Source organism: Nomascus leucogenys, chromosome 10, assembly GCF_006542625.1.
Source record: "Nomascus leucogenys isolate Asia chromosome 10, Asia_NLE_v1, whole genome shotgun sequence".
Classification (NCBI taxonomy): Eukaryota; Metazoa; Chordata; class Mammalia; order Primates; family Hylobatidae; genus Nomascus; species Nomascus leucogenys.
The window spans coordinates 48206414-48231687 of record NC_044390.1 but is presented as its reverse complement, the minus strand read 5'-3'; the positions used below and the strand labels follow the sequence as shown (position 1 = coordinate 48231687).

The 25274-nt window shown below is 37.1% G+C and overlaps 1 pseudogene; it reads right to left on the bottom strand.

The window, feature by feature from the left end:
- Window positions 1-4527: 4527 nt before the first annotated feature.
- The window catches only part of LOC100586436, a 42593-nt pseudogene continuing 21846 nt past the window's right edge, over window positions 4528-25274 (bottom strand).

The window sequence follows — 25274 nt, the reverse complement described above, 5'->3', positions numbered from 1 at the left end:
AAAGGTGCACTTACTATATAGCCCAGCAATCTCATAGGTATTTACCCCAAGAGAAATGAAATATATATTCAGCCAAAAATTGTTGACCAAATATTCTTAGCAACTTTATCCATGATAACCAAAGAGCATGAACAACCCAAGTGGTCCATCAACTGGTAAATGAACAGACAAATAGAAAGAAACAAAATACTGATACAGGGAACAACACATGAATTCATTTTAAGGGCATTATGCAAAATGTAAGAGCAACAGCAAAGACTATATACTGACTCATTTCTTTTCTATGTAATTCAAGAAGAGGCAAAACTATAGTGACAGAAAGCACATCAATGGTTGCCAGGTCGAAGTATGGGCAGAGGAACTTGCCTGCAAAAGAAAATGAGGGGACTTTTGGAGGTGATACAAACATTCAATATTATGATTGTGATAGTTACACAACTGCATATATTTGTCAAGACCCACAGAATCACTTAAAATTGGCGATTTTTTTTATTGTATCAAAAAAGATGATATAAGCTGATTTAAAACAAAAATAGCCAGGAAGCCTTTAGAAATAAGAATGGAGTAAGAGTGAGACTACATTTTCCCCTAGTCATTAGTAGGAAAAACAACTTGCTACATTCAGGATGTCCGAGAAATAGTCCTTCTGGTCAAATTTGGTAGGGTGCTAGTGCTTTGGGTCCTTGTATCAGAATATACATTTAACTAAAATACTGGTTGGGAGTATTTAGGCCACAGGGTTAACAGTAGGCACACATGGGAATTTAGTATTATTCCCAGTAAATGGGAAAATAATCAACTCTTCAATAGACAGTATCATGAGAACTCCTGAGGCATTTAGAGAAAAATAGTTCCATATCATGCAGTACACAAAATCAAATTACAGATGGAATACAAAGGTAAATTTAAACAAGATTATAAAGTCACTAGAAGATAATATTAAATTTTTAAATCTTGTGATAGATAAGGCCTATGTAAACAAGTCACAAGACCCAGAAGAGTAGATCTGACTACAATTAAAACTTAAATAAAATACCATAAACCAAGTTCACAAGCTCAGACAGCCCAAGAGATACTTCATACTTCAAAGTATAAACATTTCTATAAATATGAGTATAGGCTACTTATATATATACTTATATATATATGATGCATTTGTTTAAATACTAAACGATTAAAAGCCACACTGTATACAATACCTATAAATCAATTTAAAAACTCAAATCCAATAGAACAGGCAAAAGATGAACTGACAATTTTCAGTAAAATAAACCTGTGAAAATATAGTAAATGATGAGATAATCAAATCAAATAACAGTAATCAAATAAATACAAATTACAATGTTTTTTCATTCATCAGAGAAGCATTTTTTAAAATTGCTAATATTCAGTGTTATGAAAGTATGTCAAACTGTCACTCCCATATACTGTGGGTAGGAGTATAAACCAGTGCTCTGTTGTTCAAGACACTCTGGCAAAAGCTATCAAAATTTTAAATCCACAGCCCTCAACCCAAAAAGTCTTCATCCAATAATCTAAACATAGACTATCTTAAAGAAGACACAAAGTGTTGCATTTTGAATCCTTTTTATGTATCTATTTATAATAATGAAAAACTGGAAATTTGAATACCCATCAATACCAGGGAATAGGTTAAGTAATGACTCATCCATCCACAGCAGACATCATAGTTTTTGCCTGCAAAGCAGTTCTTCCACCTTCTTCTAGCAACAGAACCACCCCCTTTCCCCTAGAAACTGCCCTTCCATCACCTGGAAGGCATCATTCACGAGGCTCTACCCGCTCTCTATCAGGATAGAAACGTGATTTAATGGGAACAGATGACTCCATTTCTCTGGTTGTATAGTGAGTGGTCAAAAAACAAGCAGAAAACATGGCCAGACCCAAGCAGATGCTAGAAGAAAGGAGTCTCTCTCTCCGAGTCCATAAAAACTGGGGCCATCTTTGGCACCACATCGAACAAAGCCAACCTGAGAGTGACAGCCACACCAGAAAAGGCAGAACTAAAAAGATGGATCCACCAACCATGCCTAAAATCAGCTCTTGTCCTCAGACTTCCCAGTTCCAGGACCGACCCTCATAAGGCCTGATTGAGCTGAGTTTCTGTCACTTATAACTGAAAGAACTCTGGCAATGGAGTAGAACACGAATACACAGGGATGAGGTGGATTGTATGTACAGACACAATTTTCCACAAGGTTTTAAGGGAAAACAGCAATAGCAATTTTCAGAGCATTATTATATTATGCCTGGTTTGATGTTTTTAAAAGATATATATTTTTCTGTTAATAGTGAGAGCTGGCAAAAGAGGAGAATATTCACTTTAACACTAACACATAAAGACCTTGAAAAATATTATTTATACACATTTTTAAATATCACACAATAAAATAAAACATCATGCATAAAATTTGCATCAAAGCCCAGTCATCAATCACCTTAATTTCTAAAGAAGCCCATGGAATATTTTTCCTAGAAAGGAGAAGAAATAGCAGCAGCAAACTGAATTATAAAGACACAAAAGTGGTATTGCTCCCATGAGGTCATCAGTGTTTGATATATAACTTTCTTCATCTCCCTCTGGAAAGCCAAATCCAGAAAATAAATATTTCAACATCCTTCTATAACTCCAGGAAAGGGGGATATACTTGAGGTCAAATGATCTCTGGGCAGTTTTTAAAAACATATTCATGTTTACATCTATGTTGCAATGACAGAATAAGAAACCTAGGAAAGGTGATACTTGTGAAGCTCAAATGTAGTCAATTAACGTACAGAATTTTGCTACCTGTCATATTCAGGTTACACTAAGAGAAGACCAGAAGGACAGGACACAGGGTAACTCAATCAACACAGAAGACTATCCTTTTTCCACATCAGTGTTTTCACCTAAAATGCCAAATCCATACCACTCCAGGGTGCTCTCAGTACTCCCTACACAATGCTGAGATGTGTGACTCCCCATGACTGAGAAAAAAATCTACTCTCTGTAACTTAAGAACACATAAGGCCTATTCACTAATAACTAATAACGTGAACAAAAATTAATATTAGCTTAGATTTAAACTAAAATCAAAATAAACTCTGAAAAACTATCATGCTATAAACAGGAACAAGGATGGTATTAACTTCACTGACCTATCTGTGTATTGTCTTGACACTCTAGAAAGGTACAAAATAATACACAAAATCTAAACTCCAAGATAAAGTGAAAATTCAATTGAAAAACCAACATGATTCGTTAGGATGAATAAATGGCTTTATCCTGAGGCATCATATCTAGAGGGAAAAAGAAAAAAGAATAAATGGTTTTTAAATCAATATTTGGCTGAAGCTGATGTAGAATTAATCAGTATTACATTTTAAAACTCTTTGCAACAGGATTTTTAAAAAGAAGTAAAAAAGAAACCTTTCAATGATCAAACAATAAATCTAACATATATCCTTCTACATTTAGTAGCATCTTAAAAATAAGAGTTTTTTTTTTCAAATTTAAGAAACAAACATAACCACACTTAGGGGAAAAAAAGCAATACTCTTTCTGAAACACCCAAAAGATAAAATACTGCGGGTTCTTAAGATAATCACATATGCTACACTGGCACTATGGTCCATAATGGGTTTGAAAAAATAACAAGATTTGATTTTATTATTTCATCACTATAATCTTAATCATTAGGCATATTAATGTTACATATACTTTTTTAATACATATTTTTAAAAGCTATGTCTCAACAATATGATACCAAAAACACAAAGCTGATACAGGCTGTATAGGTAATCATTCTGACTGTGAAAAAATATGATCAGAACACTGTTACAATAAAGGAAAAATACCTTCTTTTTAATCATTCTCATTCAGCGATAGTAAAAATGCTCTGTGTACACGGTAGCTCTGAAGAACACATTTCATCTCTTTTTCAGACCTGCTGTGTTATCTATTGCTGTTTTGATGATTACACAGTTCAACATGAAAATGCGTCCCATTCAGATTCTCAATAATAAGTCTGATTAGGCAGATAACTTTCCAATCATAAAAGCTTTTATTTTAGGACAACTATTATGCAAATCTAGGGTGGAAATTGGACTCACTGTAATTGGGATAAGAAGACACTCTGAGAAAAACGCTGTACATGAGACACTTACTGCATTTTGTGCACTCTTCCTGCATTCTTTTCCTTTCTTCCTCCTCTTTGAAGCGCCAGATTAAAGTATAATTACACTAGAGAGTTACAAATGGGCTTATTACAAGAGAACTATATGTTTAAGAAAGCGAAGCTTTCAGATAAGAAATCTCCAAATATTTTCTGTTATATGTTTTTACAATCTTTCTTATAAAGAAGGAGTGTTTGATGCACAACACCTGCTAACAGAAATAAATCTACACTCAAGCCCAGTAGAATAATCAAATATAAAATACAGACATAAAGCAAACTACAATGGCAACAGTGATTCTTGGGGCAGCATGTGAAAAATATAGTATTTTGCTATCTAATATCATTGTGATCAGAAAAGAAATGTGCCAAAACACTCTTTCTCATTCCACTTGAACTAGATCCCCATAATTCCAACAAACATCACTTGTGACATTATGTTGTCATCAGCTTGCATGATCCCCAGTTCACTTAACCTTTTCTTCTTCATCTGGCCTTTTTGTGTAAAGGCAGAAACCAGTTCATTTACAATTTCCCTCAACTTGCTCAGAAAGGTCAGATCTTGCATAAAGCTCCATTTTAGCAGGTGCACATTGCATCAGCTCCTCTGGATCTACTCTTTCAGCTACATCTGCCTTTCTACTTGTCTGAATTTTAAGTGCTTTATTTTCTGGATAAACAAACTATGACAAAGTTCAGTATACAAGCTAGCCCAACTAAAACATACATATTTCTACACAGTTTGTTAGAGCTTTCAAGTGTTTTCTGCCAAGTATTCCTGCTGTCATCTAACTGGAGTTTACAAATTCCTTGCCATAAGAATCTCAATGAGTAGTTTTTTCCAATTCTGTGAAGAAAGTCATTGGTAGCTTGATGGGGATGGCATTGAATCTATAAATTACTTTGGGCAGTATGACCATTTTCACAATATTGATTCTTCCTATCCATGAGCATGGAATGTTCTTCCATTTGTTTGTGTCCTCTTTTATTTTGTTGAGCAGTGGCTTGTAGTTCTCCTTGAAGAGGTCCTTCACATCCCTTGTAAGTTGGATTCCTAGGTATTTTATTCTCTTTGAAGCAATTGTGAATGGGAGTTCACTCATGATTTGGCTCTCTGTTTGTCTGTTATTGCTGTATAAGAATGCTTGTGATTTTTGCACATTGATTTTGTATCCTGAGACTTTGCTGAAGTTGCTTATCAGCTTAAGGAGATTTTGGGCTGAGACGATGAGGTTTTCTAAAGATACAATCATGTCACATCTGCAAACAGGGACAATTTGACTTCCTTCTTCCCTAATTGAATACCCTTTCTTTCTTTCTCCTGCCTGATTGCCCTGGCCAGAACTTCCAACACTATGTTGAATAGGAGTGGTAAAAGTTCATATGGAACCAAAAAAGAGCCTGCATTGCTAAGACAATCCTAAGCCAAAAGAACAAAGCTGGAGGCATCACACTACCTGACTTCAAACTATACTAAAAGTCTACAGTAACCAAAACAGCATGGTACTGGTACCAAAACAGAGATATAGACCAATGGAACAGAATAGAGCCCTCAGAAATAATACCACACATCTACAAACATCTGATCTTTGACAAACCTGACAAAAACAAGAAATAGGGAAGGGATTCCCTATTTAATAAATGGTGCTGGCAAAACTGGCAAGCAATATGTAGAAGGCTGAAACTGGATCCCTTCCTTACACCTTATACAAAAATTAATTTGAGATGGATTAAAGACTTAAATGTTAGACATAAAACCATAAAAACCCCAGAAGAAAACCTAGGCAATACCATTCAGGACATAGGCATGGGCAAGGACTTCATGTCTAAAACACCAAAAGCAATGGCAACAAAAGCCAAAATTGACAAATGGGGTCTAATTAAACTAAAGAGCTTCTTCACAGCAAAAGAAACTACCATCAGAGTGAACAGGCAACCCTACAGAATGTGAGAAAATTTTTGCAATCTATCCATCTGACAAAGGGCTAATATCCAGAATCTACAAAGAACTCAAACAAATTTACAAGAAAAAAAACAAACAACCCCATCAAAAAGTGGGCGAAGGATATGAACAGACACTTCTCAAAAGAAGACATTTATGCAGCCAACAGACACATGAATAAGTGCTCATCATCACTGGCCATCAGAGAAATGCAAATCAAAACCACAATGAGATATCATCTCACACCAGTTAGAATGGCAATCATTAAAAAGTCAGGAAACAACAGGTGCTGGAGAGGATGTGGAGAAATAGGAACACTTTTACACTGTTGGTGGGACTCTAAACTAGTTCAACCATTGTGGAAGTAAGTGTGGCGATTCCTCAAGGATCTAGAACTAGAAATATCATTTGACCCAGCCATCCCATTACTGGGTATATACCCAAAGGATTATAAATCAGGCTGCTATAAAGACACATGCACACGTTTATTGTGGCACTATTCACCATAGCAAAGACTTGGAACCAACCCAAATGTCCATCAATGATAGACTGGATTAAGAAACTGTGGCACATATACACCATGGAATACTATGCAACCATAAAAAAGCATGAGTTCATGTCCTTTGTAGGGACATGGGTGAAGCTGGAAACCATCATTCTCAGCAAACTATCACAACGACAAAAAACCAAACATCCCATGTTCTCACTCATAGGTGGCAATTGAACAATGAGAACACTTGGACACAGGAAGGGGAACGTCACACACCGGGGCCTGTTGTGGGGTGGGGGGACGGGGAGGGATAGCATTAGGAGATATACCTTACGTAAATGAGGAGTTAATGGGTGCAGCACACCAACATGGCACATGTATACAGATGTAACAAACCTTCACGTTGTGCACATGTACCCTAGAACTTAAAGCATAATAATAATAATAATAATAAAAAGAAAAAAAAAAGAATCTCAATGAGTGACTGTCTTGCTCTTTATGCCAGGGTTTCCTGATCTTCACACAGGATCACAAATTTTGAACTATTTGTCTACCCTTTTCATCCCAGAATCTTCCCCACTCAACAGATATTTATTGGATATTTACTATCTGTTAAGCATTGTGTTAGGAACTAGGATGCAGATTGGTAAGACAGTGCTACTTTCCTTTAACTCCCAATCTAGCAGCAAACTCTAGATGAGCCCCATGATCCCAGCCCTCTGGTATTATTTTCATGACGATTAAATGGCAAAAGGACTTTGCACTGCAATTTGCAATGTAATTAAGGTTCCTAATCAGTTTTCTCCAGTTGGTTGCAAAAGAGGAAAAGAGGAAGTCAGCGAGATTCAAAGCATGAAAGGTTTGCCTTGAGGGAGGTTCTCTTCTGCTGAGATAGAGGGGACCATGTGGCAAGAATCTGAGGGCAGCCCCTAGAAGCTAAGTGCGAGCCCCAGCAAATAGCCAACAAGAAAACAGAGACCTCAGTCCTACAACCTACAGAAATGAATTTCTGTTGATGAATAACATGAATGTATTTGGAAGTAGGTTCTTCCAACTGAGCTTTTCTTTTTTTTTCTTTTTCTTTTTTTTTTTTTTTTTGAGATGGAGTTTCATTCTTGTTGCCCAGGCTGGAGTGCAATGGCACAATCTCGGCTCACTGCAACCTCTGCCTCCCGGGTTCAAGCGATTCTCTTGCCTCAGCCTCACGAGTAGCTGGGATTACAGGCATGCGCCACCACATTGGCTAATTTTGTATTTTTAGTAGAGATGGTGTTTCTCCATGTTGGTCAGGCTGGTCTCAAACTCCCAACCTCAGGTGATCCGCTCGACTCAGCCTCCCAAAGTGCTGGGATTACAGGCGTGAGCCACTGCATCCAGCCCCAGCTGAGCTTTCAAACCAGAGCACTGTGCAACTGACACCTTGACTTCACCCTTCAGACCTGTGAAGAAATAAAGAACTTGCTCTTCAGGAGTGGACCCTGAAGGATGACAAGGAGTACTCTTGAAACTGCTTTAAACTTTCCTTAACTCGGTCAATGCTTAATTCTTCTCTATGACTGAGATTTAGTAGACTGAGATCTATGCCATCGCTTTGGAGTTCACAAATATCCAGGGAGTTAGCTCAGCTTTGCTGCCAAGAAAGGCAGATGACAGGGAGGCATTTCCTTCTACCAATAAAAAATGGAGGAAAACTCCACTATTGGCTCCAGTAAACACAGCCCTCAACCTGGCACATGGATTTCCCCACCTCCAACCTCAACAGATGCCAGCCGGAGCCACCACTGCTATCACACACCCATCCTCATTCTATACGTTTATAGAAAGCCAGCCACGGTAAGAAGGGAACTGCAGGACCACAGAAACCACAATGTCAAGGTTTTGAACGAACAGTAGAACTAGTTGACTTTGAAAGTTCCTTTCTCCCTCAGATTCTATAATGTTATAGCTTTACCAAAACTTCTCTTTCTCCATGCCCAAACATATTCTGGCAATCTTAAAAAAAACAAACAAACAAACAAACAAACAAAAAAAACAGCAGGAAGACTCAGATCCTTAGTTGGATTATAATGCTGAAAAAAAAAGTAACTTAGGTCTGATTTTTCTATCTAAAATTCCTAAATATCGCATACCTTCAGTTTCATCTTGGGCACTTTCTTGCAGGTTAAACTGTAGCTTTCACCAAGAAAACACCATAACCTTCATTTTATGATATTACTCACCAAGGATATTTTGGGAATGTCATAATGCTCATCTAAGAAGACCTGTGACACTGCAAACAAATGTTTCAAGGAACTGTCTTTTCAACACTGCCTGCTTAAAAAATCTTGGCTTTTTTCACACTACTCTAAAAATAAAGCAGAAAAGCTATGCTGATTCACATGCTGTAGCACAGTGTGATGCAGCATTCCTCTGTCATTTCTGCAGATCTATAGGCAACAAAGCATTCTTGCAAAAGACTTTCAATCATTAGCTACTGATATTATTAGAATTTATATACTACTTAAGCCTTTCAAAGTCAGAAAACAATAGGACCCAACATGGGAATGTAATAAAGCATAATTTCTTAGGTGAAATCATTCCAACCTTTAGAAAGCAAGTGTCTTGGCCGATGCTCAGCTTAATGAGGGGCGCTTCCCTGCAACGGCAGGTCCATTCTCACTCAGGGAACCCGAACTTACTCCCAGGATATATTTCTACGCCAGCACCCTGCAAGTTACAATTTGAGATAATAACAATCAGTATCAAAAAGGCAGGAAGAATTTTATTACAATCACTTTTTAGCCTTTTACACAGTGCAAATGTAAAGCACAAAGATAAAGTGTTTTACAGATAAGCTTTATTAGGTATTTTAAACCAACACTTCATTTGTTCCAGATTAGCAAGTCATTAGCATATATCATTATCAAACCACCCGCACCCCACCCCAACATACAGGCTGAGTGTCAACATTCAATTCCTGTTCCACTGTCTTTCATTCTAGATAAATCGGTTTTCAGATTCTGCCAAAAGTAGAAATCCTTTAACAATTTTGTTGAAAGATGCACTTAATCAAAATGACCATTCTCTCATCTACTCAATTAGTGAAGAACAGTATTTGAGTTTAGTAAAATATTGTAATTTGAGACTAGAAACAAGGCCCTATATTTTAAAAATGCCAGTTATAAGATACCCCAATCCACCTTAAAAATCACTTCTATGAATTAAGCAATGGCCTTCACTGCTACACAGGTTAAAATTAACAACTAGTTCAAGTGTAATTTATATAGAGTAACCAGAAAGATTCAAACCTGGTCTGATTCTCTCACACTGTCTCCTCACACCACATGGCACCAACAAAAAAGAAACAGTAATAGGAATAATTTATTTCCTAATGTTACTCAAGGCACTTTAAAAAGCAAAATGAGTCACTCAAATCTCTATAGTTATTTAGGAAACCACTTAGGAATAATTTAATACACAAAATCATAGGTGAAGAAGAGCTGGTATAACTAGTCATGACACATCTACTGCATGTATGTTACTTTTCTAAGAGCAGTCATATACCATGAGAAAACATTTATTATTACTTTTCCCTTTGCATACGCCTGAACCATATATGTACACACTAACTTACGTCTTCTGTAGAAATGTTTTCAAAAATCTGCTAACTGGGACTTCAGCTAAAAAATTTTCAGCTTGGGGTTATGTGCAAAAAAGACACAGGAGTGATTATATTAAAAATACATATACAAATAGTTAAATATCAAACTATCAGGAATCATATAAAATTTAAAAAGAATGGGAACAGCAGCTGTCTGGCAAATGATACGATCATATCCAAACTTAGTTATAAAGATGAACAAATAATTTGGCAATTAAAAAGTAACTGCCACTTGTGAAACAACAGAGATGTCTCTATTTTTTCTGCTAGGTATAACCAAAAACCATGGGCATTATATATAAAATAAACATAAGATAACTGAAAAATGGAGAGAAGGTGGCAGACCAGCAACAGACCTCAAGACCCAAGAAAGAACACCAACACAGTGGGAAGTTCCCAGGGTTTTCTTTTCACTTCATAATCCCCAGACTTGGAGCTTATGTAGCTGGCAATCCAGTACACAAACAGACAAAGACCAAAAAAGCCCCCAAAATACTGCTTTGTCTAGTCAAAGGACTAGGCAACCTAGAAAGACAGAAAACAGACAATAATACCTCCATTCCAGCCAAACAGCACAAAATAAAAAAGCGACCCCATTCCCATCATGCCAGTCAAGGTCGAGAGGAACCTGGACTTTTGCCCTCTGAAGGCTGTAACCAGGTATCCCAACACTCCCACTGGGGTGGAATCAGGGAAAGCGAAACAGGGAGCCAGGACTTTCATCCCCACTAACTGGTTACAAGGCCCTCTCTGCAGCAGTATCAGTGAAGACTGAGGAGCCTGGGCTTGTACCCCCACCTAGCAGCAACAAGATGTGTGCCCCCTCCCCACTGGGGTGGTGTCAGAGTAAGCCTAGTGGAGATTACAACTTTCATAATTGGCCAGTGGTAAGAAGACCAGCCCCATATACCACAGTGTCAGCGGAGACCAAATGGGAAACTAGAATTCCCACCCTTACCCAGCAGTAACAAGGAGCTCCTCCACCCAGCTTGAGTATCAACAGAGGCCAAGGGGAAACTATGACTTCTACCTCAACAAGGTGATGGCCACCTACCCCATCTTTTATCTTCCTGCAGGAATGTCAGAGAACTTAGAGAAGATCCAGACTTTCATAATGTAATACAAAAAATGTCAAGGATTCAAATGAAAATCACTTGTCATACCAAGAACCCAGAAGGTGTCAAATTGTGTAAGACAATCAACTGATGCCAAAACCAAGATGTCAGAGACAACAGAATTAGCTGACAATAATTTGAAAGCAGCCAGGATAAAAATGCTTCAACGAGCAATTATGAACATACTTCAAACAAATGAAAAATGAGTCTCAGCAAAGAAACAGAACATAGAAAGAACCCAATTAAAATTTTATTTTTATTTTTTATTTCAATAGCTTTAGGAGTGTAATATAGTTTGGATATTTGTCCCCACCCAAATCTCATACTGAATTGTAATCTCCGATGCTTAGGGTAGGGTTTGGTGGGTGGTGTTTGGGTCATGGGGGCAAATCTCTCTTGGCTTGGTTCTGTCTTTTCAATAATAAGTGAGTTCTTGTGAGATGTGGTCATTTAAGTGTGTGCCCCCTCCTACCCCCTTTCACTTGCTCCTGCTTTTGCCATGTGAGGTACCTGCTCCCTCTTTGCCTTCCAACATGATTGTAAGCTCCCTGAGGACTCCATAGAAGCTAAGCAAATGCCAGCATCATGCTTCCTCTAAAGCCTGCAGAACCATGAGCCAATTAAACCTCTTTTCTTTTTAAATTACCCAGTATCAGTCATTTCATTATAGCAAGGCGAGAACAGCCTAATATAGAAAACTGCTACCAAGGAGTGGGGCATTGCTTTAAAAACACCTGAAAATGTGGAGCCAGCTTTGGAACTGGGTAATAGCAGAGGTTAGAAAAAGTGTGGAGGTCTCCAAAAAAGACAAGAAGATGAGAAAAAGTTTGGAATTTCTTAGAGACGGGTTAAATGGTTGTGACCAAAATGCTGATAGTGATATGGACAATGAAGTCCAGCCTCAGATGGACATGAGAAACTTACTCGAAACTGGAGAAAAGGTCACATGTGTTATGCCTTGGTGAAGCTTGGCTGCATTCTATTAAAATGCCCTAGGGATCTGTGGAAGTTTGCACTACAGAGCAATGACTTAGGGTATCTGGTAGAAGAAATTTCTAAGCCACAAAGCACTTAAAAAGTGGCCTGGCTGCTGTTCTAACAATCTATGCCCAGATGCAAGAGCAAAGGAATGACTTTAAGCTGGAGCTTTAAAGGGGGAGCAGAGCATAAAAGTTTAGAAAATTTGCAGCCTGGCCATGTGGCAGAGAAAGAAAAAGCTTTCTGGGGGAGAAGAATTCAAGCACGCTATGGAACAACTACTTGTTAGATATTTGCATAACTAAAAGGGATCCAAGTGCTAATATCCAAGACTCTGGGGAAAAGGTCTTGAAGGCATTTCAGAGCTCTTCTCAGCAGTCCCTCCTATTACAAGACCAAAGGCCTAGGAGTGAAGAATTGTTTGGGTGGCCAGGGCAAGGTTCCCAAAGCCTGCACAACCTCAGGACAGTGCTCCCCACATTCTGGCTGCTCTGGCTCCAGCTGTGGCTCAAAAAGTCACAGATACTGCTTGTGCAACCAATCCAAAGTGGGTAAGCCACCACAGCCTTTGGCAGCTTCCACATGGTGTTAAGCCTGTGAGTGCACAGAGCATAAGAGTGAATGAGGTTTGGTACTGTCTACATAGATTTCAGAGGACCTACAGAAAAGCCTGGGTGTCCAGACAGAAGCCTGCTGTAGGAGAAGAGCCCCCATGGAGAACCTCTACTAAGGCAGTGCCTAGAGGAAATGTGGGGATGGAACCCCTAGAGTCCCCACTGGAGCATTGCCTAGTGGAGCTGTGAGAAGCAGGTGGCCAAACTCCAGATGTGAGAATGGTAGATCCACCATCTGCTTGCACCCTGAGCATGGAAAAGCCACAGGCACTCAACAGCCAGTGAGAGCAGCTGCAGGAGCTGAACTCTGGAAAGGCACAGGGGAAGAGCTGCCCAAGGCCTCAGGAGCTCACCCCTTCCATCATTGTAACCTGGGTGTGGGACAAGGAGTCAACGGAGATTATTTTGGAGCTTTAAGATTTCATGACTTTCCTGCTGGGTTTTAAACCTGTATGAGGCCTGTAACCCCTTTCTTTTGGCTGGTTCCTGCCTTGTGGAATGGGAATGTTTACCCAATGCCTATAGCTCCATTCTATCTTGGAAGTACATTACTTCCTTTTGACTTGCCTTGTTCAGATGAGACTCAGATGAGATTTTGAACCTTAAACTTTTGAATTAATGCTGGAATAAGTTAAGACTTTAGGGGACTATTGGGAAGGCATGATTGTATTTTGCAATGTGAGAGAGACATGAGATTTGGGAGGGTCTGGGGCAGAATGATATAGTTTGGATATACATTTTTCCCTGCCCAAATCTCATGTTGAATTGTAATTCCCAGTGCTGAAGGTGGGGCCTGGTGGGAAGTTTTTGAATGATGGGGGCAGTTCCCTCATGGCCTGATGCTGTCTTCATGATAGTTAGTGAGATATTGTGAGATCTGGTCATTTAAAAGTGTATGACACCTGCGACCCCTCTATCTCTCTTGCTCCTGGTCCAGCCAGGAGCCGCAATGTGCCAGCTCCCCCTCTACCTTCTGCCATAATAGTAAGCTTCCTGAGACCTCCCTAGAAGCAGATGCCACCATGCTTCCTATATAGCCTGCAGAACCATTAGCCAATTAAACCCCTATTCCTATAAACTACCCAGCCTCACATATTTCTTTATAGCAGTGCGAGAACATCCTAATACAGAGTACACATGCTTTTTGGTTACAGGATGAATTATAGAGTGGTGGAGAGTCTGAGATTTTAGAATATCCATCACCCAAATAGTACACATTGTACCCAACAGGTGGTTTTTCATCCTTCACCCTCCTTCTAACCTTGCCTATTCTGAGCCTCCAATGTTTGTGATACTAGTTTGTAAGCCTTTGTACACCTAAAGCTTAGCTCCCACTTGTAAGTGACAACATGTATTATTTGATTTTCCATTCCTGAGTTACTTCCTGTAGAATAATGGCCTCCAGTTTGATCTAAGTTGCTGCAAAAGACAGTATTTATTTTTCATAGTTCATTATTTTCTGAGTAGTATTTCATGGTATATATATATATATATCATAAAAATAAAAATTTTAGAACTGAAGAATTAAAATAAATAGCTCAATGATAAGTTCAACAGCAGAATGAAAAGAACAGAGGAAAGAAACAGTGCATGGAAAGATAGAACAATAAAAATTACCCTATCTGAACAATAGAGAGAAATTAAACTGAAAAATAAATGTAAACAGAGCTTCAAGGACCTACTGGACTATAAGAAAAGATCCAATATTTGTGTCACTACGGACCTGGAAGGAGAGGAGAAAGAAGGTGAGGCTGAAAAGGTAATTGAGGAAATAATGACTAAAAGCTCCCATATTTGGTAAGACACAATAAGCCCACAGAGTCAAGAAGCTGAGCAAACTCCACACAGGATAAACTCAAATAAATCCATGAAAAGATATATCATAATTAAATTACTGAAAGCTAATGGCAAAAACAAAAAAAAATATTGAAAGCATCAGTCAAAATTTTACACCTTAGCCATGGGAGAGAAATTGTGATTGACAGCATCAGAAACCATGGATGCCAGACAAAAGAGGCCCAGTATTATTTAAGGGTGGAAAGAAAAGAACTGTCAATCCAGAATCCTATACCCAATAAAGATATTCTTCAGGAATGAAGGAATCAAAACATTCTGAGAAGAAGAGAAACTAAGATAATTAGCAACCAGTAGATCTACTCTAATGGAATGGGTAAATAAAGTTCTCTGAACAAAGGAGAAATAATAAAAGAGGGAATCTTGGAACATCAGAAAGGAAAAAGGAGCAAAAGCAAGCAAAAATACTGGTAGATAGGCTTTGCTTCTCCTCTTGAGTTTAAATTATGTTTGAAATTTGAAATGAAAATATTAGTATCGTCTAATGTGGTTCTAGATGTACATAAAGGAGATATTTAAGACAATTACAAAAAGAAGAAAAAGAAATTGCAGGGAGCCGAAGGCTCGTGGGACGTGACCAACTCAGCATTCCTCTGGAGGCTATACGATCAAACAACAAACTGTTTTTCATGAAGGCAGGATGTGGGCAAACTCACGACTGCTCCTGCTGACAGAAGGTTTGCTGGAGGCCATCACTCCCTGGTGCTGAGGTTATCTACTGTGACATCTACAGCATGTTGTTCAAAGACTGCATTCTTGCAAGCCTACTCTGGACCAGGCAGCTGACCCCTTCTTCCATCCCCCTTCTCACTATCTCTTTTGCCTAATAAATATGGAAGACGGTGTAAAGCTCAGGGCCCTTATCCACTAGACGCAAGGTACCCCCTGACCCCTTCTTCCAAATATACTCTTTCGTCTCTTGTCTTTTATTCCCACGTTTGCCGGGCTTTGTTTCGTCCCCCAGGTCCGTGCAGGTTACATAGTGGTGCCCCGTTCAGCGACAGAATCGGGCGGTCCACAAGAGATGTAAAGAAAAGCAGAGTTTCTCTACTTCACTGGAACCGGTGAATGAAGACACCAGTCAACTGTGAGGCTATGTACATATATTACCTGAAGCAATCACTAAAAAATAGCTATACAAAAAGATATATTCAAAAACAAATAAAACTATGAAAACTGCTCAGGTAATCCACAGGATGGCAGAAAAATGTAAAGCAAGAAATAAAAAAAGCAGAACAAACAGAAAACAACAAATAAAATAGACTAACAACTAAACATCAATAATTAAATGTAAATGGTCTAAAGACATTAAAAGACACAGATTGGCAAAGTGGATTAAAGACGTGACTCAACTATATGCTGTCTACAGCCAAATTTAAACAGAATAATATAGGCAAGTTGAAAGTAAAATAGTGCAAAAAGATATATCATGCAAACATTAATCAAGGGAAGGCAAGTGTGGTTATATTAATGTCAGATAAGGTAGACTTTGCAGCAAACAAAATTACCAGAGACAGATAATAACATTATATAATGAGAAATATGTTTCACCAAAATGACAACATAGCAATCCTAAATGGGCATACAACAAATAACTGAACTGCAAAAACTTGAAGCAAAAACTAACAGAACTGAAAAGACAAACATATCCATACTTGTGCTTAGAGATTTTAGCAACCCTATCTCAAAAATTGACAGAATTACTAAACAGAAAATCAGAAAGAATACAGAAAAACTCAATAATACCACCAATCAATTTGACCTAGTTGACATTTATGGAATGAAATACCCAACAACAGCAGAATACATATTCTTTTCATAGGGCTACTTTACACATAACAAGACAGACCACATCTTGGGCCATGAAACAAACCTCAAAAAATTTCAAAACGTTGAAATCATACACGGTGTTTTCTTAAAACCATGGAATCAAACTAGGAATCAACAAAAAGATAACGGTAAAACTCCCAATACTTAGAAACTAACACTTCTAAATTCTGCATGGGTCAAAGAATGAAAATACAAAATATAAAAATTTGTGGAACACAGCTAAAGTAATGCTGAGAGAGAAGTTTGTTAACACTAAGTGCGCACATTAGAAAAGAGGAAAAGTCTCAGATCAGTAACCTATGCTTTCATGTGGAAAACATAGAAAAAGCAAAACAAACCCAAAACAAGCAGAAGGAATGAAATCATAAAAACAACAAAAACCAAGGAAATTGAAAACAGAACAATTTTTAAACATCAATGAAACAGGGTTGGTTCTTAAAAGAGAGAGAACAAACGAACTACCAGTATAGATTACAAAACAGAGATTATCACTACAGACCTTGCCGACATCAAAAGAATAAGGAAATACTACAAAAAATTCAATATATGTAAATTTGACAACTTAGAAGAAATGGTCCAACATTGCTAAAAGCAAAAACTACCAAAATTTACTCTATATAAAATAGGTCATTTGAATAGCTCTTTACCTATTAAGAAAATTGAATTCATAATTTTAAAAATTCCAAAAGATAAATCTCCTGGCCCAGATGGTTTCATTGGAGAAATCTATTAAACATTTAAAGAATTAACAGTAATTCTACAAAATCTCTTCTAGAAAATAAAAGAGAAAAAAAATACTTCAGAGTTCTTCATTTTATGAAGCTAATATTAGTGATACCCAAACCAGACAAAGACAGGAGTACAAAAAACCAAAACTACAGATGAATATTCTTTATGAATATAGATGCAAAATTTCCTCACAAAACATTAGCAAGTACAATTCATCAAAATATAAAAAGATTATACACTACGGCAAAGTGGGATTTATGCCATTGAGGAAAGGCTGGTTCAAAATTTGAAAGTCAACCAGTATAACCCATCATTTTTTTTTCTAATAACAAAAAACAGATGATCATCTCAGGAAATGCAGAAAAATACTTGATAAAGAACTTGAAAAAGAATATCCATAAAAAAACTTGATAAAGAATATTCATAAAAACCTATTTAACCTCATTCTTAATGATGAAATATTGAATACACTCCCCATAACATGAAAAATAAAGTCATCTACTCTTATACAAAATAGTGCTAGAAGTTCTAGCCAGTGCAATAAAGCAAGAAATTTAAAAAAAAAAAAAAAAGAAAGAAAAGCATACTAATCAGAAAAAAAAAAAAAAACACAACTTTTGATACTTACAGATAACATGACTGTCTACATAGAAAATCCCAAGGAATCTACAAAAACACTTTTATAACTAATAGGTAACGTTCAGCAAGGTCACAAAATACAAAATGAACATACAGAAATCAATTATATTTCTATATACTAGCAATAAACATACGAACATTGAACTTAAAAATATAGTATGACAACCTAATAATAACAAGCAATGGAGAAAAAGCTCCCTATTCAGTGAGTGGTGCTGGGATAACTGGCTAGCCATATGCAGAAGATTGAAACTGAACCTCTTCCTTTCACCATATTAAAAAATAAACTGAAAATGGATTAAAGACTTAAAAGTAAGATCCAAAAGTATAAAAACCCTAGAAGAAAAACTAAAGAGCTACTGCAGAGTATCAGCAGAGTAAACAACCTACAGAATGAGAGTAAATATTTGTAAGCTATGCATCTGACAAAAGTCTTAATGGCTAGAATCTGTAAGAAAAAAAAACAGGCAAAAAACAAACAAACCCATTTAAAAATGAGCAGCGGACACAGACACTTCTGAAAAGAAGATATACACATGGCCAACAAGCATATGAAAAAATGCTCAATATCAGTAATCATTAGAGAAATGCAAATAAAAGCCACAATGAGATACCATCTCATACCAGTCAGAATGGCCATAATTAAAGTCAAAAAATAGCAGATGTTGGTGAAGTTACAGAAAAGGGCATGCTTAAACATTCTTGGTGGTACTGTAAATTAATTCAGCCATTATGGAAAGCAGTTTCAAGATTTTTCAGTGAACTTAAAATGCAACTACCATTTGACCTAAGAATCTTATTACTGGATATATACTCAAAGGAATATAAATCATTCTACCAAAAAGACACACAAACTCATATGTTCATCGTAGCACTAGTCACAATAGCAAAGACATGGAAACAACCTAGATGCCCATCAAGCGTGGACTGGATAAAGAAAATGTGGTAAATATATACCGTGGAATACTAGCCAGACATAAAAAATTCATGTCCCTTGAAGCAACATGGATGCAAATGGAGGTCATTATCCTAAGCAAATTAACACTGGAACAGAAAACCAAATACTGCATATTCTCACTTACAGATGGGAGCTAAGTACTCAGTACATATGGACACAAAGATGAGAATAACAGACAACAGAACCTACTTTAGCGGGGAGAGTGGGAGGTGGATAAAGGTCAAAAAACTACCTATTGGGTACTGTGCTCACTACTTGAGTGGCTAAATCATTTGCACATCAAACCCCAGTGACATAAAATTTACCCATGTAATGAATCTGCACATGTACCTCATGAATCTAAAATAAAGTTGAAAAAAAAATACAAAACACAAACAACAATTTTATGCTGAAGACTACATAATGTTGATGAAAGAAATCAAAGATCTAAATAAACAGAGAAATATGTTCACAGATTGGAAGACTCAACATAATAGAGATGTCAATTCTTCCCAAGTTTACATACGAGTTTATTAAAATTCCTTTCAAAATTTCAGCATGATTTCTTCTGGATATAAAATTATTCTAAAATTTATATTGAAAGGCAAAGAACTTGGGTAGCTGAAACAATTTTCATTGAAACCAAGTGGGAGAAATGACTCTATTTGATTTCAAGACGTAAATACAGCTACAGGTATTAGTGAAGAAACAGGACACTGATCAGTGAAACAGAATAGAGAACACAGAAATAGACCTATACAAATATGCCCAAACAATATTTGAAAAAAATGTAAAACCAACTTATTGGAGGAAGGACAGTCTTTTCAAGAAATGGTAAAGGAGCAACTGGACATCCACAGGCAAAAAAATGAACCTTGACCTAAACCTCACATCTTACAGCAAAATTAACTAAGAACTGGATTACAACTTTATATAAAATGTAAAACTATAAAAATTTTAGAAAAAAATAGGAGAAAATATTTGGAAATCTACAGCTAGGCAAAGAGTTCTTAAACTTAACACTGAAAAGCTCAATCCATAAAAGGAAAAATTGATGAATTGGACTTCATAAAAAAATAAAAACTTTGCTCTGTAAAAGCCCATATTAAGAAGATAAAAAGACTAGCTACAGCGCAGCAGAAAGTATCCGCAAACCACATACCTGGCAAAGGACTAGTATCTAGAATATATATAGAACTCGCAAAACTACAGTAAAAAAGGACAAACAATCCAATTAGAAAATAGGCAAAAGTCACAAATAGACATCTCACTAAAGAGGATAGAAGAATGGCAAATAAGCTTATGAAAAAATGTTCAACACCGTTAACCACTACGGAAATAATTAAAACCACAGTTAGACAGTACTACACAACTATCAGAATGGCTAAAACAAAAAAATAGTGAAAACACCAAATGCTTTCAGGATATGAAGAAACTGGATCACTCAAACATTGCTAGTGGGAATCGAAAATTGTACAACCACTCTGGAGAACAGTCTGGCAGTTTCCTTAAAAAACTAAACATGCAACTGCCATAGGACCTACAATTGTATTCCTGGGCATTTACCCCTAAGAAATAAAAAGTATATTGTCAGCAAAATCTGTACACAAATGCTTATAGCAGCTTTAGTGACAATAGGCAAAAACTGAAAATAATCTTGATGTCCTCCAGTGGGTGAATAAACAAACTATAGAACCACCACACATTGGACTACTACCCAACAATAAAAAGGAACAAATTACTGGTACATACAGCAATTGGGATGAGGCTCCAGAGAATTGTGTTAAGTGAAAAATGCCAATCCCACAGGTCATATCCCAAAAGGAATGTGATTTCATTTTAAAAACTTTTTTGAAATGATGAAATAATAGAAACGGAAAACAGATTAAGGTTTGCCAGCAGTTAAGGAAGAGACTGATGGGAGAGGAAAGTAAGTGAGTGTGGCTATAAAAGCGCAACCAGAGGAATCGCTGTGGTGACGGACGTGCTTCTCAGCCTAACTGAATGTCAGCACTCTGGCTGTGCTACGATACTGTGGTTTCATAAGATGTCATCACTGGGCCAAACTGGTAAAGAGTGTACATACGGGATCTCTCTGTGTTATCTCTTACAACAGTAGTGAATCTATAATTACCTCAAAATAAAAAGTAATTAAATAAAAGCAACTGAGCTTTGACTGTTACAAAATTCTTTACAAAGTTATAATTTTAAGAGTCTAAAATTCTCTGAAAGTTACAGTAAATTGTGAGATTTATTATTTTTCTTACTAATCTATGTTTTGAAAATGCTACATAAGAACCTTGTACAATTGAGCTTGCATGACTTAGTAGATATAAATGTCTGAACTTCTTTGAAGAAAGAGAATAGGAGTCTGCACTTATATCTTGGTCTCATATTTTATATATTTATTTACAACTTAAACTCAAACTATTTCCCAAAAAGAGCTCATCATATCTTGTCACCGTGTAAATCCAAGTTCTTCATTAAAAATTCTACTGATGTGTGTGCTGTGCCTCATGCTACTTCACATGGCAGCACAATTTTCTGATGGAGTCTTCTTATGGTGAGTGCCTGTGATGAACACATACAGCTGACTGCTTTAAGAAGTAATGTACCTTTTCCAGTATCAGGGACAGTCTGGAGCTGACATTAGATATAGTCTAAATATTTAATAGCTTCCATTTAAACTTGAATTAGAAATTCATAAAATACAAAACAATGAGCATTTTGAGTTATTTTCTAAAATCTAAAAGCCACATTCTTAAAAAAAAAATGACTTGACCTCAGAAATGCAAAAGCACTTTCCATTACCACAAAAGAATGTCAGAGAGCAACTTTGCTCAGTATCTTGGGAAAAAAAAGATCTTATTCAAGAAAGAAGACACAGATCTTAGGAAACAAATACTACTGCAATGTGAAGACAGCCAGTTTCAGTCCAGTGCTAAACTGAAAACAATGAATACAGACCACCACGCTGGAAAGTATTAAAAGAAAAAGATGACTGCACTGAGAAGAAATTAATATTAAACTAACACATTTTCAAGAACAGGCGGAACTATTTTTCACTTCAGGGTAAGATTCGTAAGTTGTCATGCTGTGTACATAAATAAATAATCAGCCTTCCACGTACAGGCATACCTTGGAAATATTGTAGTGTAGTTTCCAGACCACTGCAATAAAGCAAATATTGCAATAGAATGAGTCACACCAATTTTTTGGTTTCTTAATGCATATAAAAGTTATTTTTATGAAAGAACAAGGCAGAAGGATTCCTTAAGCCCGGGAGTTTGAGACCAGCCTGGCTACATAGTGAGACCCTATCTCTAGAAAGAAATAAAAATATTAGCCTGGTGTGGTGGTACATGCCTGTAGTCTCAGTTACTCAAAAGGCTGAGGCGGAAGGATCACTTGACCCCAGGAGACTGAGGCTGTAGTGAGCTAGGACTGCACCACTGCTCTCCAGCCTGGTTGACAGAGCGAGACCCTCTCTCGAAAAAAAAACAAAAAAGTTACGTTTATATAATATTGTAGTCTAAGTGTACAAAAGCACTATGTTTAAAAAAAAAGTACAAACCTTAATTTAAAAATACTTTATTTTGCTAAAACATACTAAGGATGATCCGACCTTCAGCAAATCATGAACTTTTTTGCTGGTGGAGGGTCTTGCCTCAACGCTGACAGCTGCTGACTGATCAGGATAGTGGTTGCTGAAGGTTGGGGTGGCTGTGGCAATTTCTTAAAATAAGACAAACAGTTTGCCACATTGACCCCTCCTTTCATAAAAGATTTCTCAGTACCATGTAATGCGATGTTATGATAGCATTTTACTCACAGAAGAATGTTTTTCAAAATAGGAGTTGATCATCGCAAAGCCTTCCTCTGCTTTATCAACTACCTTGATGTACTATTCTAAATCCTTTGTTGTCATTTCAACAATATTCATTCTCTTTACCAGGAGTAGATTCCATCTCAAGAAATCATCTTCTTTGCTCATCCGTAAGAAGCAACTCCTCACCTGTTCAAGTTTTGTCATAAGATTGTAGCAACTCAGTCTCAACACCAGGCTCCACTTCTAATTCTCTTACTATTTCCACTCATCTGCAGTTACTTCCTCCACTGACGTCTTGACCCTCAAAGAGTTTGGGAGTGTTGGAATCAACTTCTCTCAAACTCATGTTAATGTTGACATTCTGACCTCCTCTCATGAGTCTTGAATGTTCTTAATGACATCTAAGTGGTGAATCCTTCCCAGAAGGTTTTCAATTGACTTTGCCCAGATCCATCAGAGAAATCACTATCAATTGAAGCTACAGTTTATGAAGTCTATTTCTTAAATATTAAGACTTGAAAGTTGAAATTACTCCTTGATCCATGGGCTGCAGAATGGATGTTGCGTTAGCACGAAAAGAACATTAATCTCCTTGCACATTTCCGTCAGAGCTCTCAGGTGACCAGGTGCATTGTTCAGTAAGCAATAATATTTTGGCAGGATTTTTTTTTTCTGAGCAGTACGTCTCAACAGTGGGCTTGAAATATTCAGCAAACAATGCAATAAACGGATTTGCTACCACCCAGGCTTTATTGTTTCACTTCTGGAGCACAGGCGGAATAGATATAGTGTAATTCTTAAGGGCCCTAAGATTTTCAGAATTGTGAATGAGCACTGATTCAACTTAAAGTCACCAGTAAGAGAGCTGGCCTGTCTTTTGAAGCTTTGAAGCCAACTAATGACTTTTCTCTAGTTATGAAAAGTCCTAGATGCATCTTCTTCCAATAGAAGGCCGTTTCATCTACACTGAAAATCTGCTGTTTAGTGTAGCCACCTTCATCAGTGATTTCAGCTAGCTCTTCTGGATAGCTTTCTGCAGCTTCTACAATTGAAACTGCTGCTTCACCTTGCACTTTTATGTTACAGGGATGGCTTCTTTCCTTAAACCTCATGGACCAACCTCTGCTAGCCAACTTTTTCTTCTGTAGCTCTCTTGACTCTCCCAGCCTTCATAGAATTAAAAAGAGTTAGGACCTTGCTGTGTAGGCTTATGCTTAAGGGAATGTTGTAGTTGATTTAATCTTGTATCCTGACCACTAAAACTTTCTCCATATTAGTAAGAAGGCTGTTTTGCTTTCTTATTCATGTGTTTGGCTTTTGACATGCCTTTCTCACTAGGCTTAATCATTTCCAGACTTTGTTTAACATGACAGACATGCAACTCTTCTTTTCACTTGAACACATAGATGCCATTGTAAGGTTATTAGTTGGTCTCCTTTCAATATTGCTTTGTCTCAGAATAGAGAAGCCCAAGAAGAGGGAGAGAGAAGGGAGCATGGCTGATTGTTGGAACAGTCAGAACACACACAACATTTACTAAGTTCACCATTTTCTATGGTGATGCAGTTCACGTCACCCCAAAACAATTACAGTGGTAATATCAAAGACCACTGGTCACAGATCAGCATAACAAATGTAATAATAATAAAAATGTTTGAAATATTGTGAGAATTACCAAAATGTCACATAAAGGCATAAAGTGAGCACCAGTTATTGGAAAAATGAGGCCAAGTAGACTTACTTGAAGCAGGGTTACCACAAACCTTCATTGTATAAAACATTCAATATCTGTGAAGCACAATACAACTAGGTATTCCTGTACTCAACAGTGGCATTTCATTAAATTCTATCTTCCATAGAAAGTAAAGTTTTCCTTCAAAGCCTAGAATAAGTAAATACACCAAACAGTCAGATACTTACTTAAGATTTCTTTTACAACACCATGCTGAACAAATCTGAGAGGTTAATATCCTCATTCATGCAGTCCACAGAAGTGTCACCTTTTTCCCTCTTTTCTATCACAATATCAATTGGTAGACCATATCCTAAGGAAGAGAACAGAAACATTTAAGGTGGGTGAGGGAAAATGTCCAAATACAAAAATGTAGAACACATTTCTGTAGTGCAAGGGGCTTGAAATGATAATGAGACCAGTCAACCCAGATGCATTTAAATAAAGTCGATCTCCCCACATATCCTATTTAAACCAGGGCATCAAATTTTTAACAATGACAACTTCCCAATGTGTCCACATATTAGCAAGACTACTCTATCAGCCGTCTCAGACCAGTCCAGCACAAAATTCACATACAAAGGTGCCATGAAAGTTAAAAAATAATCCTAAGGACCTACAGCTGGGTCAAAGGGCTTTAAAGCATTCAGCTCTCTTAAGCTTTTTTCTAACTGCATGGGTGCTGTAGAAGGAAACTTAAGTAACTGAGATTCTATGATTCTAACATAAATTACATTTGAATAAAACTAAGCAGTTCTCAAGATTACCTA